Source organism: Rhinoderma darwinii, chromosome 11 (genome assembly GCF_050947455.1).
Source record: "Rhinoderma darwinii isolate aRhiDar2 chromosome 11, aRhiDar2.hap1, whole genome shotgun sequence".
NCBI lineage: Eukaryota > Metazoa > Chordata > Amphibia > Anura > Rhinodermatidae > Rhinoderma > Rhinoderma darwinii.
The window spans coordinates 34,701,632-34,714,446 of record NC_134697.1 but is presented as its reverse complement, the minus strand read 5'-3'; the positions used below and the strand labels follow the sequence as shown (position 1 = coordinate 34,714,446).

The following is a 12,815-nucleotide window of genomic DNA, read 5'->3' as shown; positions in this document are numbered from 1 at the left end:
GTGATCGGCACTGTAATGTAGATTACAGCAGTGTTTTTTATTTAGAAAAACAATCAATTTTGAGGGACTTATGACCTATATAAGCTTTATGCTAATGAGTTTTTCAATGGACAACTGGGCGTGTTTTACTTTTTGGCCAAGTGAGGGTTGTACAGAGGAGTGTATGACGCTGACCAATCAGTGACCAATCAGCGTCATACACTTCTCTCCATTCATTTACACAGCACATAGCGATATAGCTATATCGCTATGTGCAGCCACATAAAGACACTATAACGTTACTGCAGTGTCCTGACAAGGAATATACATTACCTCCAGCCAGGACGTGACGTGTATTCAGAATCCTGTCACTTCTGTAGCGTCTCTGTGATATTTACAGCAAGGCAAGCGTAATCTCGCTGTAAATGACCGTTTACAGCGTAATCTCACGAAACTACGCCTGCTATGCTGTAACTCACAGAGAAGTGCAGAGAAGTGGTCAGGATTCTGAATACACGTCCTGGCTGGAGGTAATGTATATTCATTGTCAGGACACTGCAGTAATGTTAGTGACCATGGCCAAAAAGGGCCCACAGCCCCTAATTCAGATGTATTAAAGTTTAAGTGCAGGGTCGAAAACGCCCCCACAAAAATATAAATTAGATGAAGCTGAAAGGTTTTACCCAGCTCAATTTTATTAGAACTTTTGGTGGTAAGAGGCCCATGGCCATTGTTGCCCAAAGGTCCAGACCACTCTCCGTCTGCTACTATTATATTTATTTTCAAAGCGAGGTTTTTTATTTTCTTCATTATAAACTACAGATGGACAGGACATTTTAGTCGAGTAGGTCTAGTCCTAAACTGGAAAATTACTAAATCTGTTTTTATATATCTGATGAATTCTGCTACTCTTAAACGTTTCCATGCACATTAGATGAACATCGGCCGATTTCGCCCCTATCTAATGTGTAATGGGGGTCTGACTCTCCTCAGACAGCAGATATCAAGGGAAAACAGGAACGGCATGTTGGATTTCAACATGCCCGATCTTTTTGTTCTCACAGATGGGGGTTCTCTACTGTGAGCGGTGAGACTATGAAGCTCTGTCACAGGATGTTGTGATGGTTGATTCTATAAACAAGTTCAAGAAGGGTCTTGATGCCTTTCTTGAAAAATATAATATTACAGATTGAGTACTAGATTCTGGAGATGGGATGTTGATCCAGGGACTTATTCTGATTCCTATATTTGGAGTCCGGGAGGAATTTTTCCCCTAGTGAGGCAATCGGCATCAACCTTTTGGGGGTTTTGCCTTCCTCTGGATCATGGTAGGATTAGAAGTTGGACTTGATGGACCTGTGTCTTTTTTCAACCTTATCAACTATGTAACTATATAAGCCCCCACATGTTTATGGGGGGTCAGGAAGAATATCTGTCAGCTATCTAAAGTGTATAGCCACCTTAAAAACATGATCTTGACAAGATCACTCCACATAAAGTCAATAGAGGAAATTATCCATCACCACGTGCCATATAACGCAACCAACATCTGATGACTATGACTTGTAGACCATACATGACCATTTTTTTTCTTGTCTATTCTTACATACTGCTGGCCTAATGACGGGGTAGGGAGACAGACAGGTGAGCCCTAATCTACCCGCCACTTAGTCCCTGCCTACTTGCACGGCCCGTCCTAGGGGATGGCGTACAACTGGGCGACGCTCCCTACGCTCAATATGTGTACGATAGACAAACAGACAAGGGTACACAGAAGCTAAGGGAAATGGGCAGTTGCCCACGGCAACGCCGTGAGCAACAAGAGTAGTGAACGAGCCGAGTCAAACCAGGAGTGTACGAGGTACCAAACGCAGAGCAGGAGCGTAGTCAGTAAAGCCAGGGCAACGCCGTGAGCAACAAGAGTAGTGAACGAGCCGAGTCAAACCAGGAGTGTACGAGGTACCAAACGCAGAGCAGGAGCGTAGTCAGTAAAGCCAGGGTCGATATGAAGCAGAGGTCAATAGCAATAGCAGGAACAGCAGAGCCAGGAAACGAGAAAGAATCACAGGCAAAGACAAGCAGGAAATGAAGGTATAAATAGACCGAGGGCGGGAGCTAGAACCGTCTGGCCAGGCTGTGATAGGTTCTCCCACTCCTGAGCCTACCAGCCTGAGTGGTAGCAGATCGAGTCACTCTATCAGACCTAGGAGCAGGTGCAGACTGATTAACCACGGGCGTCGACACAGAAGCTGTGTCTGGCAGATCCTTTACACCTATAAATGGTTTTCTTGGCCTTGCATGTACAGCCTGTTTGGGAACCTTAAATTCTCTGTATAATACATCTGTAAGTTTTCTGAACGCTAGCTTGATTTGTATAGAATTTTGGAAAATTATTATTTTATGGTTTTGAAAACCTAAAATAGACAGAAATAGATGTAGATTTTTATGAAATTGTTAGGGCTGCTGAAGTTAAAAGTACCCGAGATAGTAAACCCCTGGCTTGTGTTCTGAGCATGGTGCATTATGGCAGATCGTGTATAAATAGACCCAGCGCTGGAGTGACTCAGTACCACTTATGTTTGATGAATGACAGCCTGTAAGTGGAAAGTGCCTCCATAAAGCAGACTTGGCAGAATACAGAATGATGAAAGTGTTCACTAATCGCAGGAAAACAAAACGGACTTCTGCGGTTCTAATACAGTCCCAAAACCCATGGAAAGGAATCGTATACTGCACATTCATGTATTGTCTGTCTGCCTGCCAAAAATGATACTTTGATGTAATATCCTGGGAGCTGGTTACTTTCAGAGTCTGCATTGTATATAAAATACCATACACTAAAATGCGCTTTATTTATTAGTGGGATATAGGTTTCATCCTGTAGATGTACTAGTAAGGGTATGTTCACACACTAAACTAAAAACGTCTGAAAATATGGAGCTGTTTTAAAGGGAAAACAGCTCCTGATTTTCAGACGTTTTTGAAGCCACTGGATTTTTCGTGGTGTTTTTTTACTACGTTTTTTTACGGCCGTTTTTGGAGCTGTTTTCAATCGAGTATATGAAAAAACGCTCCAAAAAGGTCCCAAGAAGTGTCCTGCACTTCTTTTTCGCGGGCGTTTTTTTACGCAGCCGTTTTTCATAAAAAACAGCCCATCGGAACAGAAGGCCATTTTTCCCATTGATTTCAATGGGCAGATGTTTGGAGGCGTTCTGCTTCTGATTTTTCGGGCGTTTATGGCCCGCAAAACGGCCGAAAACACTGTGTGAACATACCCTTATACTGGAGGCTGTGCATATTTATGTTTTCAGAGCAATCCTCATGCATTATGTCCAGTAATGGTGGTCTGGATTTTGCAAGAGTTTCTCATAAGGCAAAAAGATTGTTCTTAAAGGGTTTGTCCAGTTTGAGCATTTGCAGGTGTCCACGGAACGCAATGAGCATCCATAGAAGTGCTGCATTTTAATAAAGCGGGATCCACCTCTTACAGATAAAGATTTTATTGGGGCATGGTATTTAAGGCAGGTAACAATGATAAAGGGGTTTTACAGTTTTATAGAAATATAGCCTAATCACCTAAAGTGGACCTATCAGGTGATTTTAGCCCCCTTTAGCTGCCACCATGACTAGTGTACTCACCAGGCATGTGCAGTTCAGTGAGGCGCACTCTGCCCAACTTCATCGCTGCAGTGCGCATGCCCTGGGATTACAAGGCAACGCTGCATCCGTGAGAGTCGGAGGAGGCTGGTAGTGACGTAGAGCGGCTAGGGATGTCCATTAAGCCTGGAAAAACTGGTTTGAATAACAGACTTGAATAACATGACTTCAAGATAGCGGCGCCACCCCCCCCCCCCCCCCCATGACTCCTTTAGGCTAATTGGAAAACACAGTGCACTGTTTTTTAACTTGATTTTATAGATTTTGCTGCATCTGTGAAAACCTAAAGGGGCATGTGTTGAACCTTGTCAGGTCATGTGTTAAGGCATGGTGGCGATTTTAGGAGGCTAGAATGACTTGACTGGTTCCATTTAATCACATTTAGAGGCCGCAGATGGGCAAATAGCTAGTCGTGCTCTCACCGAGAAGCGGATACAATTGTATCCAGTCAAGGCAATGCATTGTGAGCTAAACCGCCTGCACTCCAGAATGATACATTGTAGCAAACTACCAGAGAGATTTATAGGTGACCCTATTTCTGAGATGAACGAGTGGTGATCAGGTCCATGTAGGTTTGTGATTTCTAGTTTTTCTTCTCGAGGTTGAATTTAGTTGACTTTTATAGTATTAGTTTTTAGGACCAAAGTTTCATTGGGTTATGGTCCATGTAATTTTTAATAATATTTCTCTCAAAAGTAACCTACATGTTTACAATAAGATGATGATGATGATGATGAAGATGAGGTCACCAATGCTCGAAGGACAATACAGAGTGCCACTTGGGCCGTTTTTTACGGCACCTGATAGTTTCACGGACACGTTCACTTTAGCGGGTGAATCGGGTCCATGGAAAGGAACCCGACTTTCCGATCCGTGAAAAGATAGGACATGTCCTATCTTTCCATGGATCACTGACGGAACCCGGTCGGCACACACAGTTGTGTGCATGTGGCATTACTTTTTGTTAACCCTCCCCTGGCTCTTTAATTTATGTTTGCATCAGTTTGTAATTTATATGGTGTCTGTATAGAAATAGTTTTGGTTTTTTTGTTGTTGTTTTTTTTTTGTAAGAAGAGGCGAAATACTTGTACATGACGTTCTTTCACTACGCTAGGAAATGGCTTTCGGCTCCAGTGAAGCCTGGATTATGTGCTACAATATCTGGTTTAGGTTAATTTGGTGGCATGAACAGATTAGCTGTAACTTCTTCCAATAGAATGGTCTATTCTACAGTACAGAGGGTGTTTGGGGAGGGGGGTGGAAATCTTTCATGTGAACCAAAATTGTGAGCATGAATGCCCAGATTGGTCACATAAACCTGGGTTTTAGGCTGCCAGGCTGCCGTCCTTCATCTGCTTTCTATTTCTCAGCAGTCTCTAAATTGAAAATGGGAAGAGAAGAATGGCAGTGATTATTTGGTGCTGGTTGGAAAATAAATCTTTCCTTTCAGCTCAGCAGAGCCTGGGAAATCTTCATTGTCTCCAAGGAGCTGACAATAAACACAACATGATCCGCCCTGCCATGCTTTGAAGTTGCCTCCCCAATGAATGGAACGCGTTCCTGCTGCTGCATCTGCAAGAAAAACCAATGGCTCGCAGCCTTGAGAAAGCGTTTCCAGGCACACTTGTGTCCAAAAAAAAAATCAGTGTAGCACTGTTGCGATTTTTTTTCCCCTGTATACTCACTGGGATTACATAAATACTCTTTATATTATCCATGGTTCTAATCGGGAACATGGAGATGGAACGAAAAAAAATAGCGCTCTTTAATCCATATCATTTGGATTATTATAATTAGTATTTATTATTGGAATCAACCGGTTTCCACTATGGGAATAAGTGGTTTATAAAAGTTAGATCTTTTACAAACGTGGCAATACGAAGTATATTTACTTTTTTATATATATAGCTTACAATATTTCTCGAAATAGGAAAAGTTTTTTTATTGCTTTTTTGTTATTTTTGTTTTTTAATAAACATTTTTTTTGTCCCCCTAGAGGACTTAAACGTGCGCACAATTGATAGCTCATTTAATACACTACATTACTTGTGTTACAGCGTGTTGCCTTTATTTGTTCTCTACTTCTAAACCTCGTCTCTGGCAAGGCTTAATAATAAAACACTGCTGGCAGACCTGGAGGCTTTCAAAAGGCCTTGGCACCCCACGATTTCACCACGGGGTGGTCGATTGGAGGACAGAATATGCTCCCTCCTTCTCCCTAACCGCTAAGATGCCGTAGTCACTATTGACTGTAGCATCTGAGGGGATAATCCGCAGGGATCGTAGTTATCTCCAATACTGCCTGTTGCAGGCAGGTGTCAGCAGTATGAAACAGCCGGCACCTACTGCCTTATTGGTGTAATTCACAACCGCCACTAAGGGGTTAAAAAAAATGACTCGTTCAACCCATGAACGGGCTCCCGATGTGGTATTCGTGTGTGTGGGGGAGGGAGGGTGAACTGCCAGGCCCGTTATTGATTAGCCGTTATCACTGACGGAAACCTGCCATGAGTAAAGCATTATTGCCCATTAAAATCATGACCGGTCCTCCTGAATTCGGTAGAGCCACTATTTCAAGAGGCTGTCCAGTTTGGCTGTTTGAGGGGAATCCCTAGTGAGGGACCCCACTTTTTACATTAAATAGTTAAAGTATTTTATCCATAATCTGTGGATGCAGAAAAACTGACCATTTCTGACCAATGGGGATCTGGTTCACATTTCAGAAGATGTATAAGTCATATTATTTGGTGTATTACTAGGAGCATGCAAATTTCTGTATATACAAAATGTACTGAGGTGTAATTTAAAGTTCATGACATGAGCCCTGATGGAAAATCTGTATCAGATACTCCAATTTTACATGCAATTTATAGTACTGGTATCCTCTTATGTAATAGAGAAACTTTTCAGTTGCATCACAGAACTAGTGCAACCTCAGCACCCTTAGGCATCATGCTCACGACTGTAGTTTTGTGGTCGTATACTATCCACAATTGCGAGATAACCTATGGGCCAATGCACACGACTGTGGTTACCACGGTCCGTGCATTGCCCGGAGCCTGGACCGCAAAAAAAATAGGATATGTAATCATCATACAGTTTGCATTTGCGGTCCAGGCTCATTGAAATATAAACTGTTATGTGACAATACAGAGATAATAAATACTGTGATGTCACAGCACAGAGATAATACAGCATCGTATAATGCACACAATGATGTCACTACAGGGATATTAAACAATGATATTTCTGCACATGGATAATAAAGGCAGTGACGTCACTGCACAGAGGTAAAGTGAACTAAAAGCACAGGAATAATCGTCACAGTGATGTCACAGTGCAGGGTGTATGCACACGGTGATATCACAATAAATAAATACTGTGAAGTTGTAGCAAAGCGTTTTTGCACACAGTGATGTCACAGTAGTGTAATCCTAGTCACCGTGTCTCTCAAAATGGGGATGATGTAAAGTGATGTAACAAAAAATCATGAATAATAAACAGTGATGTCCAAGTATGGGAATATTGTGTACATTAATGTCTCAGAAAGGCATAATAAAGTAATGTCCCTGCTAAGAGCAAATGCCTCATGCACACGACCGTATTTATTTGGCCGCAATCTATCCGCATTTTTGCGGATAAATGGCAGGCCCATCTCTTCTATGGCCCCATGCACATGACCATGATTTATACGGATCAGTGCGGGGGCTGCAATTGTGGACCACAAAAACTCTGTACAAGTCATTATACGGTCCGCAATTGCGGAGTCATCAATTTTTTTGTGAATTGTTGGGGATCTGTGATTCCGGATCAGTCCTGCCGAACGGCCTCTATGCGGTGGTCGGAGGCCATCTGCTTCCGACCCCAACTACTGCATACCGTTCAAACATCTGGCGCCTGGAGGCAGCCAGAGTGGCGGGTCAGTGCGGGGCCCGGTTGTCAGACCCGCACCGATCATATCCTGGGGATAGGTCATCAGTTGTCCAATTGTGGACAACGACTTTAATCTGAAAGTACATTTCCCACTTCTTAAATAAAGCTTCAGTATGGTAACATCTAGTAGAAAATAAAAGCAACGTTATTCGACTACATCTCCCATTATCTGCAGACAATTCCCTAAGCTGATTTAGGATTGAGCTGTATAGTGTTAACTGGGTTCTCTAGGACTGTGTGGACATGACATTTACTGAAGACCTTTAACACGGTTTCTGCTTTTAAAGCAAAAGTCATTATTTTTCTTATCACCTCCTTCTTGTCCATGAACTTCTGCCCCAACTAATTAACGTTTACTTCTCCTTGGAATCCCCTGTTTTGTCCTTCTCCCTGCATTGTAATCTTACAGCCTTGCAGCCCACACATAGCTGGAAAAGGCAAGATAAAAGACAAGTTTTGTGTTGGACAGTTCTGAGGGTCCGCATGTTGGAGCGGAATGTTTGTGCTAGGCTGTACTGGATTAATTATGACATCTAACTCCTGTAAATATTCTGTTCTTGGAGTTCTGGATTTAAGGTTTTACCTTTTTGGTTTTTATAAAACTTCTGACCTATCATAGGGAAATGTCAGAAGGTTTTCATTTGTTCAGATCTGTAATTGGGACACCAGTCCGTCGATAAAAAGGGGCCCTGGCATTCATCCACGGTGTGGCCTTCCGTTTTCTCCTGTAAAGTCTCCATGATATCCAAGTTAAATAGTGACATTGCTCTCATAGACTAGAATTTGATGCATTCATTTTGTCTTCCTCTCCTTCTCCCCCGTCCATTGCTATATAGGGGACGGGCTTAGGCCATTTTACTGGGACACAGCAGAAACTTTAACCCCCTTCTTTGTCTGAGTTGGAGAACAAACAGGCTATCTTTTTACCAGCCCCCAACCATAGAGGGACGGTATTTAGAGAAGATTCAGTACTGATGAGTGACTCCATCTGAGCATCTTAATCAAACTGAAAGACCCATTAGGGTTAATGGCCTTGTCCAGGACTTCGCACGTAGCATAAACGCTGTGGCATTTCCGCAATGGAATTCTGTGCAAAAATTCCGCAGCATTTACAGTATCGGCAAAGTGAATGAGATTTAGAAAATCTCATGCCCACACTGCGAAAAAAAACACAGAAAAGTCAAGCGGAAAGTGTTCTGCGGTGCAACTTTCAATTCCGCAGCATGTCAATTTTTTCTGCTGGTTCTGTGCGGAGATGCTGCCCATGGGGAGTATACATTTCGCAAAATAGATTTGTTTTGTTGCAGTTTCTACAGCGTTTCTCCAGCACCAACAAAATGTTGGAAATCCGCAGGTGCACATATACTTTGCTATAATTAATGTTTAACGCTAAATCCGCTGTTAAAAATCGCTGCGGGAAAACAGCAGGGTTTCCGCAGAAATGTAAGCATGAAAAACACACTATTTGGTTCAGATTTTTGTGACCGATTTACCAGCGTTTTTCTTGAGATTCTGCTGCAGATCTTCTGTTGCAGAAAATCTGCAGCGTGTCCTGCCTGTGGGAATATACCTTAAGAATACATTTGCCGTCCTGCCCAACATGCTGACTATTAACTTGTCTATTTCAGAACCTCACTGCTTACTGAGGCCAGATTCATACAAACGAGTGCAAACTCGGATGTGAGTGAAAAACTGCAGTTTTTCACGTCCAAGTTCCACCTGTGCGGGACCCGTTTTTACAGATCCTAAATAGACTTGAGTCTATTGAGGGATCTGTGAAAACTGACGAAATTAGGACATGTCCTGTTTTTTTCACAGGCCCTTCAACCATTAAAAAAAAAAAGCAGAGAGAAAAATGGTCCCATTTGAAATACATGTGCCCGTGTGATGGCCGTAAAAAAACATCCGTTACACGGACATATACTACGTTCGCCTTGAATAAGGTAAGTAGTTGGTCAAAGCCCTCACTGAATTCGGCCTCATTGAGATGGGTTTATTGTACCCCTATTTAACAGTCTGTATACCTGGGACACACTGTGGGTCACCATTGATTCCTCAGTAGAACTGCAGGGAATCCAGGTGTAACATCCATCCAGAATACAGACTGTTGAATATTGGTAAAATAAGCCTGTATGAATAAAGCCTTAGTCTACAAGCTCCTCCCCATAGACCTTTTCAAATATAGGCCCCCTCCCCTTAAACTTGTTCTTGCCTGAAAAATGGGCTACCGGGCACCAGTGGAGGAAAACAATAGAGTGGAAGAGTTAAAAATGCTACCTTTCTAATTGAGGTTTCCCAGAGGATGATACGACTGACCCTATAGACAGGATTATTATTATCTTGAGAAAGTAAGAAACCTAAAATAAAATGTGATCCTAAAGAAACCTTTTCAAATTCTGTTTAGTGATCAGGAAGTTTGTGCTATGAAACAACCAAAATGGCCGGACACACAAAACATTTGAGGACAGCAAAGCCTTCTCCTATATAGTAAGAGCTCGTCCACACGTAACGGAATTGCTGCAGAAAATTGGGAAAAATTCAGTCCACTTTCCGCAGCAGGAATTGACATGCTGCGCCATGAAAAATACGCACCGCGTGTGAATTTCTGCTTGGAAATTTTGCGGTGCGTGTGGATGAGATTCGTTAAATCACACAAATAAATAACTCATGAAAGAATAAAGTAACGTTAAAACCAAGCACATCATTGTTTTTCTTGTGAAATTCTCGATAAGTTTGATGTGTCACATGACCCTCTTCCCATTGAAAAAACTAAAGTTGGATACAAAATGGCCAACTTCAAAATCGTCGCCATGGTCAACACCCAGCTTGAAAAGTTTCCCCCTCCCATATACTAATGTGCCACAAACAGGAAGTTAATATCACCAACCATTCCCATTTTATTTAGGTGTATCCATATAAATGGCCAACCCTGTATTTTGTTTACTGCCACTTTAAATTGTAGCAAAAAAAAAGGATCATATGCACACTCAAAAGTAATAAAATGAGTCTAGCTGCCGGAGATATTTGTTCGCTTGCATGGAGATCATTCAGGGATGTATTCTGTTCCTGTATTTTAGGCCACATGAATAATGGATGTTTTGCAATGTGGTTAAGTGACAGCTCCACCGCACTGCGAAGATTAGATAATAACCGATCTTGGCATGATGTGTAATTACAGCCATATGTAATGATGGCCATTTAGTCTGCATTTATGTTTTTTAGAATAATTTTGTAAAGTGGAGTAGTATCTCCTGTAGACAATAGGCACGTGGTACTTTTATTTTATCATTATTTTTTTTGCTTTTCAACACTAAACTCATGATGTTTCTGTGTATTAAAAATATCTGCCATTATAATTCTTCCAAAGTGTACTGTATAGCAGCAAGAACATCGACTACTGTCTGGAATAATGCATACGTCAAGGGCTTTCTTTTGTAGTTTTGAAGACTACCTGTCCTGATGATTCAAGACAGCCATTTTTGTAGGAATATTCATAAGAGCTGTATATGAATGCTTTAGGAACCAGTTTGATCAGTTTTGGTTATGAGATAATTTAACCCATTGGATAGCTACACTTCTAACGGGCTGCGTTTTGTTGCTGAAAGAAGTAGTCCGAAAGATAAACCGGGGACATTCACCACTTTGACCTCTCCATGACTGTCTGGACCTTTGGAAGGGGCACAGCTTAAGGTCGCGACGAGCTTTCGCTAGGCATCAATGATGGTTCTCGCTCAGCCAGGAGGAAACTTCTCCTTGCTGGAAACCAGAATCCTCCTTATGAAAATGTTCATCAGATTCTCGCCAAGACTTATCAACAAATTTTAACCACACTACGCTGCCTTCTAATTTATGAGTGCCGAAATATTTGTGTAGCCTACCAATGTTACACACAAATTACTCTGAGCGCTGCTTTGTAACCGTCGTTTAGGGTCATGACTAATAATGGCTTTGAAGAAGAACTCTACCCAACATTCAGCTTTAAAGTGGTTATGCCAATTGAATAACCACTTGGGACCCTCTTTATTAGCCAGTGGAGAGTAACTGCAAAGAGCAGCCCTCATTCTGCTAGACTTGTCACAACCATAAAGTACATGGTAACCCTTTCATTTGAATGGGCTGCCACAACTTGGGTTTGGAGTTTTTGATAAGAGCCGGCTGTCCATGTGGCATAAACTTCTCTAATAGCGAATTTCCTTAAAAAAAATAGGTGGCATATTGCTTGGGTATGCTATCACTACATGATCGGTGGGGGTCTGACCTCTGCAACCTACGTCGATTCTCCTGCATGGCGTCTCTTCCATCCACCCATTGTGTATGGAACTGTAACAACGCTAAACTCTAGTCGATGAGACTGTATTGCAGTTCCCTGCACGGCACTGCAGCCCCTTCATTCTAAGGATTGGTTAGTCGCCCACTGATTGGTAAGTGATGGCATATCCTAGCGATATGCCATCACTTCTAATGCTGGAAAAGCCCCATTAAGTGGAGTTTTATCTCTTGATTTATTACATATCTTTACCTATACATTTTCTATTTCTTTTCTTAAGTATCATAATTTATTTAGATAGAAATGTCATCTTCCATAGCTATGAACATTGTATAATGTAATGCCACATGCACACAACCGTATTTTTCATCCATAATTACAGACCGTATTTACGGACCCATTCATTTCTATGGGCTACGGACACCTTTCTGTATTTTTACGGATGGGTGTCCGTGCCGTAGAAATGAAGAACCTGTCCTTTTTTTGCCCGTAATTTCGGTACGGACTTCCAGTAGAAGTCTATGGGAACTTCCGTAATTACAGAAGCATTGCTAGGCCAGGTTCGCAGATGATTCACATAATTTTTTCTTTTTGTGGATCCGTATCTACGGATGCATTGCGGATTCACGACGGACTGTATTTGGTGATACCTTTCTGTATATGCACATAGGCTGCGGATGACTACGGATACGTATTTACGGATGGATAAAAGTACGGTCGTCTGCATGGGACCTTATGCATTCACACACGCACACACGCACACGCACACGCACACACGCACACGCACACGCACACACGCACACACACACACACAGCAACTCAAATGCAAACTTTGATAGTGTGTCCTGTCCATGCAAACTTCTAATCCTATAATGTACATTCATTGACAGCGGAGACTCCCATTTCTAGGCAGAACTTTACATATATTGCTGGTGGATATTCTGCTGCGGAGCTAAAGTTATTTAGGTCAGTACTAAAC

At 42.0% G+C, this 12,815-nt stretch overlaps 1 protein-coding gene across 2 annotated transcripts in view; it reads left to right on the top strand.

Annotated features, from left to right (window-relative positions):
- Nucleotides 1-12,815, top strand: part of LZTS2 (leucine zipper tumor suppressor 2) — a 116,449-nt gene that overhangs the window by 69,588 nt on the left and 34,046 nt on the right. The gene's annotated exons all lie outside the window — the stretch shown is intronic.